The sequence below is a fragment of the Ictalurus furcatus genome, chromosome 20 (genome assembly GCF_023375685.1).
Source record: "Ictalurus furcatus strain D&B chromosome 20, Billie_1.0, whole genome shotgun sequence".
In the NCBI taxonomy this organism is placed as follows: domain Eukaryota; kingdom Metazoa; phylum Chordata; class Actinopteri; order Siluriformes; family Ictaluridae; genus Ictalurus; species Ictalurus furcatus.
In genome coordinates, this window is record NC_071274.1 from 18,660,227 (window position 1) to 18,678,473 (window position 18,247).

At 38.6% G+C, this 18,247-nt stretch overlaps 1 long non-coding RNA gene across 1 annotated transcript; it reads right to left on the reverse strand.

Annotated features, from left to right (window-relative positions):
* Positions 1-81: 81 nt before the first annotated feature.
* LOC128623977 (uncharacterized) lies at positions 82-14,117 on the reverse strand. Its single transcript, XR_008388696.1, has 3 exons — positions 12,931-14,117; positions 9,626-9,688; positions 82-427 (listed from the first exon to the last, which is right to left on the reverse strand). It is a non-coding gene; the product is annotated as an uncharacterized LOC128623977 (long non-coding RNA).
* Between the last annotated feature and the right edge of the window lie 4,130 nt (positions 14,118-18,247).

Here is an 18,247-nt window from a genome sequence, read left to right on the forward strand (position 1 = left end):
TTCTCCACAATAACATGGCCTCGAGGAAAACCAGACACACAAACACATGCATGTGTAGGTGTGTGATTGTGCGAAAGATAGCATAGCTGTATGTCAGTATGTATTTGTATGTGTGTCAGCGTGTATGACTGTGTGTGTGGGAGGTCATCTGGCCTGCAGGCTCAGGGCTAGGTTGGGTGATCCAGAATCAGTCTCTCTTTCCCCGTATTGATTTCTCTCTGAGCTCTGAGCTCCAGAGGTGCTGTTGACCGAGCGGGGTTCAGGATGCTTCTCAAGCCCATGACGCCTCACCCTGGCTGGCCTCGGTGCACTCCCACCCTTCCCTGCGATGGAGAGACGGACTTGCAGAGGAGGAAGAGAGCCGATGGCGGTGTTGGACTTCATCTCTGCCTCCCACTCTCTCTTTTTTTTCTTCTTCTCATCATCTCTACAGAACAAAATGGAAAACAAAGAAGAGAGGATTCAGAAATCAGCATTTCGTCTCAAAGGGCTTCATGAAAATGATCATGCCTCATCTGTGGTTAAATCTACAAGCACCTGTAATTTATACAATGTGCACACTTTTCACATGCTTAAGGCTTGCTGGTTGTGTGACTTTGTGGTCAGTATGGGAGTATACAGAAGTATGAAGGTGGAAGGGGTGGAGGGCTGTTGTGGGGCGATCTGGGTCTTTCAGACACAGTTCCTCCATTCATGAGGCACAGACATGGGTGTTAACTCCCCGTCTGTCTGGGACAATGGAGCCTGGCTAACATTTACACTTTCCTCACCCCACTGTTGGCTCAGGCCAAGCCTCAGTTATTGTATTTAGTGTGGATGGATGGGTAGATGGATGAAGAGATGGAGGCTCTGGAGGTAAAAGACAAAGTAGAAGAAAGTGTGTGTGTGTGTGTGTGTGTGTGTGTGTGTGTGTGTGTGTCTTGGGGGGGCGTTTATGTGTTTGTCAGTCAAAAAGGGGGCAGTTTTTTTTTTTGCTTTTGGATTTGGACTTGACTTAGATGCAAGGTGTAAAAGAACGATGGAAATATTATGGTGTGAGGAATCTAGGGGTGTTTTTTTTTCACTGCATGTTTAAACAAGAACTGTAGTTCATTTTCCACTGACATGAGAGATGACTGGACCATTGGTCAAAGTGACTGTTAAGCATGGACAACATGCTACAAATAACATTGTTTCAACATTGTTTCAGTTACAAACAGTGCTGCAAGCCGCAATTCCGATCTTAAACACGTGCCAAAAAACACACAGCTGGAACCTTTCGTAGTGGAGCAGAGGAAAAAAAGTACTTTACATTGTCATGTGTGGAAAATCTGGCACATGGACTAACAGTGTGTATTATAACCTCGGCTATGATAATAGTACCTGTGATGTTGTTATGGTCTGCATTATGCACACATCCGCATAAGCCACTACACACTAAGCACAAGAAGCTTAGATAAAGAGGTGGAGACTAAAGTAGTGAGAGCGAGAGAGAGAGAAAGAGAGAGAGAGAGAGAGAGAATGCGAGCAGTTTCTGACATGAGGATGGGGTGTGAATCACAGGAGTCCTGCTGGGCCTTTGGCTTTCTGTTTCATCTGGAACTGAAATGAAATGAGTGACTAGTGCGAGACATCTATCTCTGATAGCATCTAGAGGATACAGCAAGGGCTGATAGCACGAGAGAGAGACAAAGGTGGGGAGCAGAGTGGGGGGGTAGTAAGGGGAGATCACAGCATACATGATAACGAAAAAGAAAAACCCCTAAGGGTTCAAGAGTTTAAGTAAATCAAACGGAAAGCTTCACGGCACAAAGTAGTGCTCCCGTTGCTACAGTTCTGATACATTCAGGAAGCTGCGAGTACATTAACATTTCAGCATCTTCTTTGCTTCAACTGAGATGAACAACATGAGCACCTCAGAGGTGGCTGAGTCAGTCCCAGTGCACACATTTTCTCTGTCTCTGTCTCTCTCTCTGTCTCTCTCTCTCTCTCTCTCTCTCTCTCACACACACACACACACACACACACAAACATGCACACACCGCTCTTCACTCTAACTGCTCTTTATTTGTTTCCCCTATGGTTAACTCTGACAATTTGTCACCATAGCAACCTCCCCTCCTCTTCTCTGCATCCCTCATACCAGGCCTGGGGTGAAACTCACCTCAGGGGGTGAGTGAGCGAGAGAGTGAGGGAGAGAGAGACGGAGATAAAAAGGAAGACGGAAATGAATGGACAAAGCAAAAGATGGGATGTGCGTGTGTGTGTGTGTGTGTGTGTTAAGTGGTTTATCTCAGCATATTTCATAGTGTAGGCATGGAATACAAAAAAAAAACCAACTAACTAAAAAAAAACAACACCTGGCGAATCAAGTACCTGTAAGCAGAAAGTATAACGGCACGATTTAATAAAAATTTCAACATGTTTTCCCACTTGCCAATTCATAATAATTGGCATAGCTAAATTGTTAAGGTTAATGTTAGGGCTGCAATTAGTGTTTGTACCTTTTCTTTCAGTTCTATTCATATGCAATTGAAAGAAAACCAACCACGGCACTCTCGCTATTAATCTGCTGTTTGTTTTACTTTAGGAATGATTTCATTTGAATGATTTATTTGAGAGTTATTTCAGAACACAGAGAAATCGATATAGCTATAGGGATGTGACAATCAGATTATTTGGATCGATGCATCGATTTAAAAGGCAACGAGTTAAATGAATCATGGCAAATGAATCGATTAGAATTTATTATAAATCGAGTACTGAAAATGGATAGAAAACTCGTGTGTAAATATAATTAATATTTTTAGACTGATGTGTAATAATTTAATAGGCTAGCAAGGTGATTTGCCTGTAACGTAGCAGAATCAGTGGTAGTGTCAAATATCTATGCCTTAAAAATCCAAATCATATTGTATTGTATCATGTGCAAGCCTGAGGTCTACACATGTACATGATATTCCGATATATATATATATATATATATATATATATATATATATATATATATATATATATGTATGTATATTAGCATTGCGATTCACTGATTCATTGTTTCACTGATTCAGGTGTCAGGGCTTCTACAACTGATCTGTAATTGACTATGACAAATAACAAGTAACTGACTGAACCTTTAAAGCTATTTTTGTACAAATCTCACTTGAAATTTCACTTCTTTTGCTGGTTAAGCAAAGCATATATGTATATGTTGTTTGTATCTGTATACGTTGCATAAAAATCTCTGAAATGAGAGTTTCTGTACTCGAGCTCCATATTTATGTTCCTCAGAAAAGCAAAATATCCTGATAGATAATGCATCCTGAAGAACTCTTAGATCTATTCATTTGTAACTATTGGAAGTTTCTTAGCTTTACGTTGTTTCAATGCTTTTAAAAATGGCGAGAAAGACGGATATTTGTGGAGTCAGAAATAGTCATAAACCTGCGCGATAAACAGATTAATCAGAGCCAATCAATCCTGTATGTCTCTGTTCTCTACAGCGCTGATCTGGCAGACTGAAATGCGGAGCTTCACTATAAACACTATTGATCAGAAGAGCTCATCTACAGCTGAGCGTTTAGAGCCAGCAGCAGCAGTAGTGTTCTCTACTCACCCCGAATATGGTCTAACGCTTCACACTCGCAACATTACAGCGTGATCAGAGACATGCAGCTCCTCTGAGAGAATGGGAAGCTCTATGTTTGTTCCAGATACTTTGTTCCAAAACCCTGATGATTAGTATTGGTTGTTGTTTTGTAGGATAGTTTACTTTTATGTATGAATTGTGAATGCTTACGTGCAAACTTGAATTTAGATCTCGATCTGAGGTGGAACCAAAGTAAAAAAAATATCTAGCCTTGGCTCTTGGTTAAAAACCGAAGAATGTTTGGGAAGGCACAAAACCAGAAAAGTATCAGGGTTTTTTTCACACAGCAGGATTTATTTCCTAAATCAGATTTTTATTCCGAGTGTCCACAATAACAATGCGGAAGAGTGTATGCTGAGTACTACGGGCCAACATGTGGATTATCTTATTATGTTATACATGAGCACAATGTTCACTCACGATCCTGAACACCACAAAGTGGGTGGTGTACACCATGTTTGTAGCTACTACAGTTACACAAAGTCCTGCCGTGAAATACCTTCATGTGTTTTTGTCTGTGTTGTATTTCTTGTTCAAATTTCTAACGCCAAGAAGCGCATCAAATCACACAATGTCCTGAAATCCAATTTTGAACGATGTGTTTTCAGATTTTAGTTAACAATTTGAATAAGGGAAAGTTCACACAATAAACCTAAACACAGCTACACTATATGTTCAGCTGCTTTAACATACAGTACATTACAGTGTTAGCTGTACGGTGGTTCTACAGTGTAGTTCTCTGTAGTTTTCCCAGCACAAGTCTCTCAAAAGCAAACACATTAATGTATGCCGCTGCTTTGTTTATCTAGCTCTGTATAGACAAAAGCTCCCAGAGCATGGGAATCACCTGCGCCTGTGAAATCGTTACCAGTATCCCCACTTCGCCTCATTTTCTCTCAAAAAGCCTAAAGAGAAGGGCTATTCAACCTGGAGGCTGTACGCTCGATCTGCTCGCCGCTTTAACATTCTATACATTCCCGCACAAAGCACGCACTGATTCACACTAAGCATCCTCGCATTGAACTAATTAGAGGGAGTCCTCCTGTTCTTCATTTCCATTTGAATTTGGAGAGAAAAGCTAGAGAGGAGGCGGGGCGAGGCAGACGCAACACGCTGGCTCGTATTAACTCAAAAGACAGGCTTGTGTCTTTGAGTTTTCCAGGAACATGAAGAAGGGTAAACAAGGCATGGGGGAGCTAATTGAGCGTGACATGGCTGTGAGTGCGTTCTACAGGGGGAACTGTGGTGAAAAGCTCTGAGCACAAACGCTGCCCGAGGCCTTGCTTTAACGCTAATGATGACTGCATTATGCTAATTCGGAAGCGTCAGTGAATCAAAAAGGACCGAGAAGCTTCTTAAGCTTTCAGCAGCACGTTTACGAGGCACCCTTGATAGAATGCATTGTGGATGTACTTCTAATTCAGCAGGTTGACAGTACGAAGCAATAAAAGTGCCAGATAAAGACTGAGAGGAAGTTACTGATGTTTTATACAGGTGCTGATGTGTTCCCGGTGGATACTGAAGTGAGGACGATCTAGTCGTGTTGACTGGAAGACACATATTAGGATTCAGTACACATCTTCTTACAACCTCTTTTGATATAGTGTGTGTTTTCAAGTATACACTGTGCCAACAATAGACCAAGCATCTACACAGGAAGTTCTCCACACTCAGTGTTGTTCTAGATTAGGATTTACAGAATATACTTCACGTTAGCTTGCAGCATTTACTTTACACCATATTGTGCTTATTTGATTTAAAATTCATTATTCCAATGATTGGAATTCATATTCATATTTTTTAGCAACAGCCACACATTACAGGTATGTCTTCATGAAATTACAAACTCAAAACACACTCTGACCTTTCTGATGAAGACTGATGCTTTATGTCTAAATGGACTATTTCTAGGAGAGGATTCCAATATAAGTCTTAATTTATGGCGTGAAAAATGTATTAATGGTAATCCTAACTGCTTCTTAAAAATCTATTTGTAAGCTAAATGTTTTGGCATCACTATCTATACATTAGATATTCTCCTTTTAAAAAAAAAACCGCAATTGGTGAAACTGTTTTATGGATTGCGGAAATAATTTCATACTCGATAATATATAAGGGTTTCAAGTTTCAAGTTTCAAGTCTTTCAAGTTCCCATGTTGGACTAATCTAAGCCCATTGTCATGCTGTCAGTCCGACATCTCTTCCACATTTAACGATGGCTAAATTCAAATACTAAGATTTGGAAACTACTCCCCACCTGACCCCCACCTCTGTCTTTCACACATGCGCTCACCCTCTATTGGCTACAGATTATGGACATAGATTCACAGATCTTATTCAGTGTTCCTCAGAAAGACATTCCAGCTAAGTTACTATGTGTTCCACTAACAGAGCCAGCCCCCTTGTGCTAGTTTGAGTTTTCTGTCTCACTTGATCAGTCTGTCTCACCCCTCCACCACCCAACACACACAGTTCATGTACAAGGCCAAGTTTATCTGCAGACTGGACTGCTGAGAAAAGGGTGCATATGAATAAAACAGTCATTTGTTTACAGTCTTTTTGTGTTATCAGCAAACATTTATTATATCCAATATTTCGTAAGAATAATTTCATTATGTATGATCAGTTTTATACTTAAGATCTTGCACGAGTACTAGCTGTCTGACAGAAGCAGGTGTCTGTCACTAACCGTGCTTTCTGTCTCACTCTCCGTCCCTCAGAGAGACAGCTCGTTAATTCGCACGGCTTCAATATTCTCTTTCGCTCCACGTATATATTAGAATTGTGATGTGACCCTTACAGGCTGTGCGACTGTTTTGCGTCTCGCTGGGCGTGGGAAAAAGAGCTCCACTCTTTTCACAGCTGCTTCTCCCTCTGCACCCCACCAGCAGAGGCCCAAATGCACCCTCACCCCCGTCTCCCGTCTCACCCCCCCATCCTTCACCCCGTCTTTTCCATTCAGCCTCCAGTCTGCTCCCTTTCAAAAAGCCCCCCCTTCCCTCCTTCGCTCATCGGCCTTCATAAATACATCTCATTATTCAAGCTCTAGTTTGCATAGAAATGTTAAAGAGGCCAGCCTCCTCCAGCTAAGCCTGCCGCTGCTAAACAACACCGCACTTTAAATAGGCTACTTTACTTTTTCTACTCCCCCCCCCCCCCCCTTACTTACAAGCCAGACACTTTTATTTTGTTTTCAATTTCAGCTTTGTTTTCTATCCGGAATGTCACTTTCAGAACTCCATTTTTACACTGTGTGCTTTTTCATATACTTGAAAAGAAGTGCGAAATTACTAAGGGATAAACAAAAAATAAATTGTAGCATCTTTGCCCAGAGGAGTAGTGGGTGTGAGGTGAAATTAGCCCTCTTCTGTTCCACAGTAGGCCCCCTGCTGTACATCCTCCCACACCGGCACTTCCCCATTCACCAAATTCATTTAGAGAGATTTATTTCCTCTCACACCTCATAATGTAGAGGGCATAATTTAAATCAACTTATGAGAGCCGAGCTGCAGAGCATCATATGCATACAAAGCTCGGGGGGGAAAAACCTCTCGACCAGTCAGACAGCTTCCTCTTCCATTTCGAATTATATTCTTCACAAGTGTAAAATATGACCATGCTTTAGAGCGAGATTTGGAGTTTATATTCAGCATATCCTGCTCTAAAATAGACCCGATGTATTTTTTATAAGCCGTTAATTCAAGACCAGCTAAAACTTTATGGATATTGTGTGGCCTGTTGAATGCCTGTTTGTAAACTGAATTTATAGAGTGCCTCCAAGCTTGTTAAACTCTCTGTTTCACTACTAAATATTTTATTGCTTCTAAATTCTGCTACTACAGTAGATCATAAAGGGATGTAATCATGGGTGTAGTTATAAGAAATGCACAGTTTGCTCTTAGACAGATTTAACAGCTACAGCGTGTTCAGATTTAGCATCCGATGAGAGTGATGTGGTTTGATTTCATACTAAAATCATTTTGTACTTGTAAGAAATTATGCAAACACTAACCCCGCCCATGTCCTTAACCTTAAACTTCGCAAGTGTCTGTACATGAGACGATGTTGGTTAGAGCGCTGACCTAATCATCTCTAGAGCAATACTTCTGAAGAAAAGAGCTACTATTGAAGACTATAACAGCTTTGGGGCTGATACTTTTTTCAATTTAAAGTTGCGTAGAAACACAGGTAGGTTTGAAGCAGAGTATATGGAACAAGAACTGTGTGAATGTAAAATCTGTAATATCCATATTTTACAGTCTGAGCACAAGTGTAACACAAGTCCACATTGTGTTATAGAACATTTCTGCTCTATGACAATGTTTCAGTGCAGAAATGTAGTGTACAAGATTAACCTGATATCATGCAAAATTCGTAGAATTGTTACAATTTTCTGGGACAAGTTTCCCCCCAAAACACAGTACAGTTCAGATCATGTAACTGGTAGACAGGGCATTCATTATGATGATGATGATAATAATAATAATAATAATAATAATAATAATAATAACAAAGATATAGTAATAATCTTTGTGCTGTGATTCTCTTAGAGGAAAAGCTACAACTGATAAGCTCACACCTAATCCTAAACATAACCAGTGTACAAATCTGCAAATGTCTGAACCATTGGAACAACAGTACTGAAGCCCAGGTCTAGGAAATGTCTAGATACTGCAAATTCATACAGGCTCAGATCTAAACACCAATAAACTCTTAAAACCATTAATGTAGAACCGTTTAATCTGTTGATGGTACAATTTGCTTGAATATTAGTCTATGGAGGAAGGGAGGAAGGGAGGAAGGGAGGGAGGGAAAGAGAGAGAGCGAGAGAGAGAGAGAGAGAACAAAGAACTTCTTCCCAAAGCAAGTGGCAGAACAAATATTTATCTTATCTTTCTAGCAGTTGTGATTGTAACACCCTCTGAAACTGGATTCATACAAAAACAAAAAAACAACCTGTACCAGTATGAACATGATCATGATTTAAGATCAATAAGTGTAAAGAACAGTCCACGGGCAGTCTCTGTTTGCACCTTGAGTATTGAGAGAGTACTACTTTGATTATGGCTGCACTTATTGTTTGCACTTCAAAAATAAGACTAAGAACAACTTAATGTTATTTCATTTTTTGTTATTTAAGCTGTTTTTATTTTTTATCTTCAATTAGTGGAAAGGAGTTCAGTTAGAAGGTCACACACGGCTTCGATTAGAAGTTAGAAGCTCATGCACAGTTCATACACAGTTACAAGGTCTGAAGAGACTCGTGTGAAATCATACAGGAGAAAAACCAGTCAGTTGAGTTCGTGCCAAAACCTTTTACAATGCTTGCATATTGTTCTGTCTTTTACAGCATACGATAATTCAAACTCGAAAAGTAGAACTGAAGTGACATTCGTTACAAGATGATTAGTTAAAACATTTCAAAATATACCTGCATTGTTTTGCATTTTGTGACTTTCAGTCGAATAAAATACTATCGTATATTTCGTTGTTGAAAACTAGATTTCTTAAATATAGTGTTCAAATAGCGTCTCGTCTCGTTCTCGTGAACCCGGTATTGTGTATCGTCTCGTCTCGTGAGCTAAGTGTATCGTCACACCATTACCTTGTACAAATTCTCTAAAGAGTGATGTCGTTAGAATTGATATGAATGGTGTCATACGCAAAGCTACAAAAGCTATGTATTAACTTTTCATACAAATCGTTTTGTGCACTTTTTTTTTTTTTTTTTTTTTTACAAATTCACAATCATAAGACCTCATGAATGAGCTTGAACTCTTGTTACAAATTGTAAACAGAGACATGTAGTGTGAATTTTGTTAATGACATTATAAACACATTTAAAACATGATACAGTAAATGGACTAATGACTAAAAGGCTCGTTGCCTTTATAATATAGGTTTAACACTAAACATCAGTTGGCTGTAGATAGTTCTAATACACCACAACATTCATATTATCCAAAGTAATCCAGTCATTATGATGTGGATTGTTTTTACCTTTTATGTAATGTTGAGCCTAGTCAAGTAGCTGATGAATGATCTTCTTGACTTGGTAACAAACTAAAAGCACAGAAAGAATAAATGCATTAATATACATATGATGTAAGTAAAGTTGAGCAGTATGTATTTGGATGATTGAGACTATGTTTCTGTAAAACCTTTTTAATAAACAATAAAATGCCATGCATGCTCTTTTCTTAGATTGTGTTCCTGAATAATGCATAATAATCCATACTGATGCTGATACTGGACTTCATCCTATATATAAAATGTATGCATATTATTTTGAGGACAGCAAAGATAGTTTTCAGTTCTGCATTGATTTTACACACCCACATGCTGTTCACATTATGTCATCCCAAAAACATTCACAAAAATACACATAAAGAATAAGTGACCCTCAGTAAAACACTTGCAGTTTTAAGGTGTCTGAACAAGTTGGCATTTTTGCACTTCAGGAATATATGAAAATTATATTAAGGCTTATAAAACCCTTAAACAATTAAACACTATCCCAAAACAAGCTATATTTCCCCCAACAGTATATTAGTACAGTTTTCAGAATGCTACCATCGCACTTTTCCAATATGCTCTGAATGATCTTCAAGCATAATGAACATGCTGTTATAAATCTTACTGACTTCTTCACAATTTTATATATTCACATAACAACCCATAATATCTTTTGTAGCTAAAAGTACACCATTTCCTTCATACAGTATTGTCACTTTGCTTTCGTGTAACTTCTTTGATTTACTATTTAAAGGCAGGTGAATGCAGGCAATGAGAGAGAATGTCTGGAGTACAAGAGTGTTTGTCCTAGCAGAGGATGACCTCATACAAATACAGGGTGTCTCCATACACAGGAGAAGTGAACACATTTTTGGCAAAATGTCTTCCAGAATTTTTCATACTTAGTTTATATTATATATTTTTGTCACATAGCCTTTAAGAACGCCTTTGACAAAAGACGAACGTATTAAAATTGTTCTCATGGCTGGATCGGGAAGCTGTCACAAGGTTGTGATGGACATTAACAGGAAAAATGGTGAACACATCAGACACGACACGGTTGCCATACTTTTTAACGACTTCAAAGAGACTGGAAGTGTTGTGCACCAACTGAGATGTGGACATTCACTAACATCCACTGACGTAGACACGTCCGATGTGGTGCTGCAATAGGCTACACAGTGCCCAATGTATGGAGACTTTTGGGACACCCTGTATATACACAGTCATGCATTTAATGCATAAACCGTAATGCTGGAATAAATGAGTATGATGTCATGCAGGCACTATACAGAGCAAGATGTTGTAGCTGTGTATAATAATGCAGTAGAGTACATCTTTACAAATGTTCCCAAGTTATTCCTGTTCGGAATTTCCATATTTCTTATAGGCTCTGTTTTAAAGGAGTGGAGGAAGGTAAGAATTTGACCGGCCAAAATATAGCAGACAATTTAGCTCCGTCACACAACAAGCACTAAGTTTTCCCCTATTGTATATTTCATATTTTCCCAATTAGTTGAACAGACTAATATAACAAGATTTATAATCTTGGATGATATGGAATATGATATTAATGTTGTGAAATAAATGCATACTGCTCCTTGTTTGATACTTTAAAACAGTCATTAGTCAGAGTAATATTGTGCAGAAATAATTACAACCACCAATAACAATGAACCAAAATGAGTCCCATGGAAGCATTAAAATAAGAATATTAAAAAATAACAATACAACTAATATGGGTCGCTGTCCATTCAGCACTACACACCTAATATCAGACACTACCTCATGGGCATTTCCCTCTTTCCTTTGGTCACGGTCAGGCTCTGATCATCCTTTCTATCAACAACACGCCAAACAAACGCGCTGTTCTTCGAAACCCACGTGACTCTCAGGCGCAGACCAATCCGGCGACGCCGTGCGCCTCGCGACCATCTCACCACGTAACAGAGTCAACACCATACATAAGAAGATCGACCATAAAACAAAAGCGAGATGAAACACAAACACAACAAAACAAACAGTACTCTCTGGGACCATCAACTGCCCTTCATAAGCGCGCGTGATTTAACAGAGCAGCATCAACCGTGCAGGCTCCGCGCCACCGTTTTTACATACATGCCTTCTTCCTTCGTTCTCTGGTTGTACATCTTAGCAAAATATTTCACATATTAACACACACCTACTCATAAATGTCGCTAAAAGCAGAATTCACTTCTCTAGCGAGCAGCTTAACAAGCACGGGCGAAGCTCGCGCAGAATGTCGGTTCGGCGACCACCCCCCTTCCTCCCTCCCTCCCCCGGTAAGTCTCCACGGTTTGTGCGCGGCCCCTCCGTCGGCAGGTCTCGAAGTAGATGGAATTAGTTTCTACATTCGGTTCTCTAGCTTTATGATATTTCATAAACTCATACAGCTAGATAACCAAAGAGAAAAACTAATCCGTGCGTCTTAAAGGGGCCGTCGCGCTCCCGAGGCCGCTTGTGCCGTGGTCACATGGTGCCATTGCACTCGGTCTGTGTGTGTGTGTGTATGTGTGTGTGTGCGTGTGTGTGTGTGCGCGCGCGCGGTTTGTCGGTTTCTGTATGTGAGGAAAGGGTTCTACACACACTAGCGCACCCTCACTGAGGAAATTGTGATTTAGGAACCAGCCTGATATATAATATATATATATATATATATATATATATATATATATATATATATATATATATATATATATATATAATTGAATTGAATGTTTGCAGACTTGCTTTACTTGCACAGTGCTAGAGCGATGGCACGCACACACCCAGTGTCGTATTAACACCTATAAGTCCAGCTAAGCACAAATGAACATAGTGAATAGTGAAGTGTTAATCCAAAACTGCATGACTTTAACACTTTAACAACCTTGAAGTTCAGCTTTTTTGCTGTACATATGAACGCACACACACACACACACACACACACACACACACATATATATATATAGAAGAGATATATAGAAGAGATATATATACATGCACATATAAATATGTGCATGTATATATATATATAAACAGTCCAATTTCATTTTATCAATTTCCATTTGATCAATTTCATAAAATGCTATACGACTCCAAAAAGTCGTGCACTAATTTAATCATTGAGTCAAGCCTACATACACACACAAAGTTGGTAAAGCTACATCTACTATCATCCGCATTACACGTATGCTCAATAATATACTTTTTGACCACAGTAAAAGGGGATACATTAAACCACCTGCATTGCATTCAAAACTGTACGATCGCTCCGATTACTTACGCACTTCTATAGCGCCAAATGCGCAAAATCCGCGTTATCCTGATCCACAAGCCGGCAAAAGCAGAATGTCGCTGTATTCGCTCTCGGCTCAGTAACAAATGATGCCGTTTCGCGTGTGAAAGAACACACACACACACACACACACACACACACACACACACACACACACACACACACACTATCGAGATCGAGTGGAGGAAGCAGAGCGAGTGCTCTCACCACTGCTGTCCTTGGTCCCTGTGTCCCCGCCTCTCTCTCTCTCTCTCTCTCTCTCTATCTCCACACACACACACACACACACACACACACACAACAAAGCACATCATTTACCATGACACTAAACTGAAAGTGTACCGCTTTCTACATTACTTTAACCCACAAAACCTGCTTCATATTAAAAAAAAAGTAAAGAAAAAAAAACAAGTAAAAAAAAAAAAAGATAGTCACTGATTTTCGGTCTCTAGGCTCTCTGAGCTCTCCAAAGATCGCACATTTAAAAATCAACATGAATGGTGTTCATTATCATAACAATAAAATGACTATACAATGATTCTGAGCTGGATATATAGGAACGCTATAAACCCAAAAAAGCACATGTCTAAACTCAATGCAAAATCCACAGTGCTGAATTAACATCACCTAGCTACAACGTCTCTGTCTAATGTCTCAGACAATGTAAGAGTCAAATCAATATTAAAGAAATTCCCACTTATTTGCTTGACATGTTTTCACATCTCTTATACCCTGTCTAATCTATCACGTATAGACAAAATTCCTAGATGATTCTTCCTTGTACAAACACATCTGGTCGTTCCAGTGGAAAAGTCACAATCCAAAACTCAATTCTTCTTTAAATCTGCAGGCCTACTCACGCAAGCAACAGTCCGGATGCTTGTCTCCGTAATGGCATTCTCCATGGTTGCATGCCTATAATTTACAGTATGGAATGTACCACAGGACACAGAAAACGGGGGTGCTACTCAGGAGCACATACACAAATCTACAGGGTGAATTGGCGCTACATTTGTGTACAACCGGATGTGTCTGAATACTGATTCAGGAGTATTAATTCGGGAAAAACGTCATGCAGTCGGAGTCATCCATCAGTCCTGCAGGGCTTCAGACACAATCCTGCTCAGGCCTTAGTAAACATTTCCGGAATATATAGACTGATATATAGACTGGGTAGATGTATATTCACAATTTTTGATGTTGCAAAGCCTTTCCTATTAAAAAATATATTGCTAAAATATTACTAGCAGAATGACGCAGGCGGACTTCGTTCTTTCTTTCTTTCTTTCTGGGTACGTTTTAAAACCTTGTTGGTCGTGTCCGCAAATATATGCACTACAATCTCAAGGTGAAAAGGAAAAGATTCTTAATTGTAGATTTTGTGAGATTTTCTGTGACGCTGAGAGCTACGTGTATGAATATATATCATACACTTCTCATTTTGGTGTGCGTGCGTGCGTGAGTACGTGTGTGTGTGTGTGTGTGTGTACTATACACAATTACACAGTGAGCCGCTTCATAATTTACTTCGGCATTTTGGTGTCTAGATTTGATTTTTCAATCCATCATTTCGCATTTTAATTCAGCAAATTCAACAAATATTTTTTTCCACATCCTCGAACATTTTTTTGTTTTGTCTTTAAATGTAATTCACTACAATATACAACGAGCTTTTCTTTTCTTTTTCTTTTAGTAATTTTTTTTTTTTTTTTTTTTTACAAAATCAATCCTTACAATCATTACTGTATTACTACTGTACATCACAAAATAACACAAACATTAATATGAATGATAATTTAGTGGGCCTCATGATTTGTATAGATTTTTATATACTTGATAGATTTTAACATTTGAATTATAGAAGGTTACATTTTAAATTATAGTAGAAGATTAAAGCAAAAGATGCTTGGATTGAGTTAATCAGAAATTGTGTCAATTCACTTTATATACTTGTCATTTTTATGGCTGCCAAAATGTGTGCTTTTTATTAGCTGAAACTGCGAAGAATGGGCCTGTGTATGAAACCCTTAGATTATTTAATAATGATAATAATAATAATAATAATAATAATAATAATAATAATAATAATTTTAAAAAATCTATTTCATATTACACCTGTTGATGTCTATCAAATGCATGTCATAAAAAAAATCATTAAAAAAATTAATTTTTGTCAGTGGATGTTTGTGAAACTCCAAATTCACGTATGTTAAATAAAGAGTCAAAAGGCGTTGTGTGTAATACTGTTGTTGAACTAAAGGAGTTGAGACCTGTCTCTCTGTCCCTCTGTCTCATTGTCTCACTGTCTCTCTGTCCTCGGTGCTGAAACTCTCCCTCTTTCTCAGTGTGTGTGTGTGTGTGTGTGTGTGTGTGTGTGTGTGTGTGTGTGTGTACATTAAAATGTCTGACATTACACTGTGTCCAATTTTTGTTGCTATCATAATTTTTTTTTTAAATCAACAAATATATCTACATTTCAATTTATTTATATTTTTCATAGGTTATACATTATTATAATTATTAGTGTTTTAGGTTAGGCATCCGTTTTCTATTAGTTTGTTCTACCTTTATTTATTAATTTTTTAAATAATTTAAACATCTTACATAATTAAAATATGAATAAACGTATAAAAGAACATATATTTATATTGAATAAATAGGTAGAATTATTAAGACAGGAAGGCAGTAATTATACCAACAAGGTCACTCTCCAAGCAATAAGCGTCCTTCAATTTTCCTGAAACGACCTTAAATATTTCTTGCTAGAAAAAATTTTATTTCTGAGGATTTTCTTTTTATTTATTTGTAATGATAATATAGTTAGAACGCATATGTTTTAGGGCTTACAGGACTTGTTGCTTTTGTAAGGCCCATTTAAGGCCCTTAAAATAAAGTGCAACAATATCCTTACAGTGGTCAAGTTCATGTCTTTTTGCAGTTTGTAAATAATACAGACATCACTTACAAATTATATGTTTCCTTACATACAAAGCACAATAATGCATTCAATAGAAAAGGTGACAAAAATAGATAATATGATCAGTTTACATGTCTTCGGAATTACATAGCCTAGCTAGGCAAAGAAAAAAAATCATTATTCTAGATTTGTTGAAGTCTTCTTTTTTTAAGCAATAATTTCCATTAATTTTCTCACCTCTGAAAAAAAAAATCTCGCCCTAAAGAAGAAAAGCCTGAGAAAAAAAATCTTCCCACAAACAAGTGACCGAGAAAAAAAAAACATTAACCCTGTAAAGAAAGAAGTCAACATCAAGTTCAACAGCGCGCGCTGTTTCCTCATTAGCATATGAATACTGTCTGCGCGAGAGAGTCTGGCCCCGCCCCATTTTCCCAGGCCCGCGCGCTCCTCACCGCCTATTACAGCCTGTGAAGCCTATTTACATTGCACATCACTCATTTGTCCAATAGAACTGAAACAAATATGACTGCATCCCAAATGGTTCCTCTTTATCAGTGCGGTGTGTGTGTGTGTGGGGGGGGGGGGGTATTCGTCTATATTTTTTTCCTCATTTGAACTTCAAATTCTCCAGTTCTGTTCAGAAATTAATTCTGCGTTTCACACATTTTCCTTCTTCTTGCTAATTTTGAAATATTAGGCTGAACATTTCTGTAGGCTGCTATTATAGGCCTACACATTATGTCCAGTAATTCCCCCACAACATGTAATGTACTACTGTACACCCCTATTCGATATGGAACTATTTGAGACGCACACTTTTAGGACCAGGACTAAATCGTGTTGTTTTCACTAGATTTATTTAGAGGAAATAAACCGTTTTGCACTCGAATTAAACTTTGACATGGGGCACAAGACAGTCCTCATAAAACAGCCTATAAGATGATACAGCTAGTAGGCTGTTTGCACGCTATAGGATTTTAATTATGTAGCCCAAACGCTGAAAAACAAGGCTAGCTAATAGTAAATAAATAAATAAATAAATAAATAAATAAACCTACACCACAGCACTGACAATGGTTACACGACATTATTGACGTAGAGAAAAAGAGAAAAAGTGCTCACCGTGACCTCAAGTCGAGAGGAAAGAAGAAGTTAGCTGAGTCCTCAGAGAGGCTACATCTAAATCCCGCATACTCCCGCAATAAATACTATTGTGTAGCTTAGCATAATGTCACTAGGCGTATTCGGTTTGTTTCTTTCATACTGATTAATACAGAGGTATGTGGGTTTAGTTCGGACGTATCCATGGCGACCCGAGTGAACACGACGGTTGATATTATTTTGAATTATTATTAATTATTTTTGCTAAGCACTGCTGATTCGTTGTTGTCTGCTAATTAGACTGTACCTATTCCCTTTCGGCTAATTAACGTGCTTTATTTTCTCTTCAAAGGAGAAAACCGAAGCAACCGAAGGCGACGAAGGAAAGATGCTCGTGAGGGTGAGCGCGAGACAGGAGAGAGGGGAGAGGGGAGGGAGCGCGCGGGATGACGTAGGAGCGCGCGAGGGATGGATGAGAAAGAAAGCGAGAGCGAGAGCGAGCGAGAGAGAGAGAGAGAGATGTGGGGGTGGGGACAAACTGTTCGTTAAATCCACAATACTGTCGATTTTCATCTGAGAGGACAAAATGGAGACTATTAATTGAATCTAATTACCAATGATGAATCTTTTAACGAATTTTCATAACCTTTTCTGTTTTTTTTTTTTTTTTTGACATGACAGATTGTACACGGAGCTCTCACTAACATTTCAATTCCTTTTCCAGGCAAATCTATAAAAATCTCGGCTTGATTTCCCAAGAACTGACATCTGATATGCCAAATAAACGAGTGCTATGAGTGAACCAGGCCTATCATCAACACACGTTTGCAAGCACGTGAGAAACCTCGCGCCACTGTGCCGTGCAAACGTGTATTGATGATCTAATACCAGTAGATCTGGCATCTCACCGACACCAACCCGTATTCAATATATATTGCACTAATTAGTGTTCTTTTTCCATATAGATTATACATCAGGTATGAAAGCATGATGTAGCCTAGCCTACAGAGCTTCCACAAGCACAGAGTACACTGCTGTAGTTACTGTTTCCAAACCATGTCATTTAGAGGATGCAAAGCACATATAGCCTAGTGTACATTGCATTTTTTTAAGGAATGGAGAACAGGGTGCTATTTCAGACACAGTGCAAGGCTACGTCCAAATCCGAGCACCACAGGGTATCTCATTGAATAGATTTAGGTTTCTGTCGTGTTTATGCAGCAACGTGTGATTTTTGGGAGGAATAATTTGACCTGCTGTTTATTTGGACGATAAGTTTGGTGCTTTAAGG